The sequence below is a fragment of the Geotrypetes seraphini genome, chromosome 1 (genome assembly GCF_902459505.1).
Source record: "Geotrypetes seraphini chromosome 1, aGeoSer1.1, whole genome shotgun sequence".
In the NCBI taxonomy this organism is placed as follows: domain Eukaryota; kingdom Metazoa; phylum Chordata; class Amphibia; order Gymnophiona; family Dermophiidae; genus Geotrypetes; species Geotrypetes seraphini.
In genome coordinates this window covers 407,180,012-407,180,348 of record NC_047084.1, presented here as the reverse complement: position 1 = coordinate 407,180,348, position 337 = coordinate 407,180,012, and positions in this window count along the sequence as shown.

Sequence of the window (337 nt, the reverse complement as noted above, 5' to 3'; positions counted from 1 at the left end):
CGGCATTGAAATCCAAGTTAGACCAGGGTTTCTTACGTCTACATAATTCACGAGAGTTAGACGCACGCGTTCGCCCAGGTAGCGCCTATCTAGCGTCCCCACTTGGCACGCCCATAGACCGCCCACGGAACGCCCACGTCCAGAGCTGCAGACGGGACTATGCTTTCGATAGACGTTAGTTCGTTATGTACTACCTAGGGACGTCTATGTGTCGTCCATTACCCAATTAACATTAATTAAGGCCCTTAACTCCATAATTATTCACTTATATCCGACGTCCAAAGCACGCCTAAGTTAAACGCAGTAATAGAGAATTTAGGCCTTACTGCTAGATGCA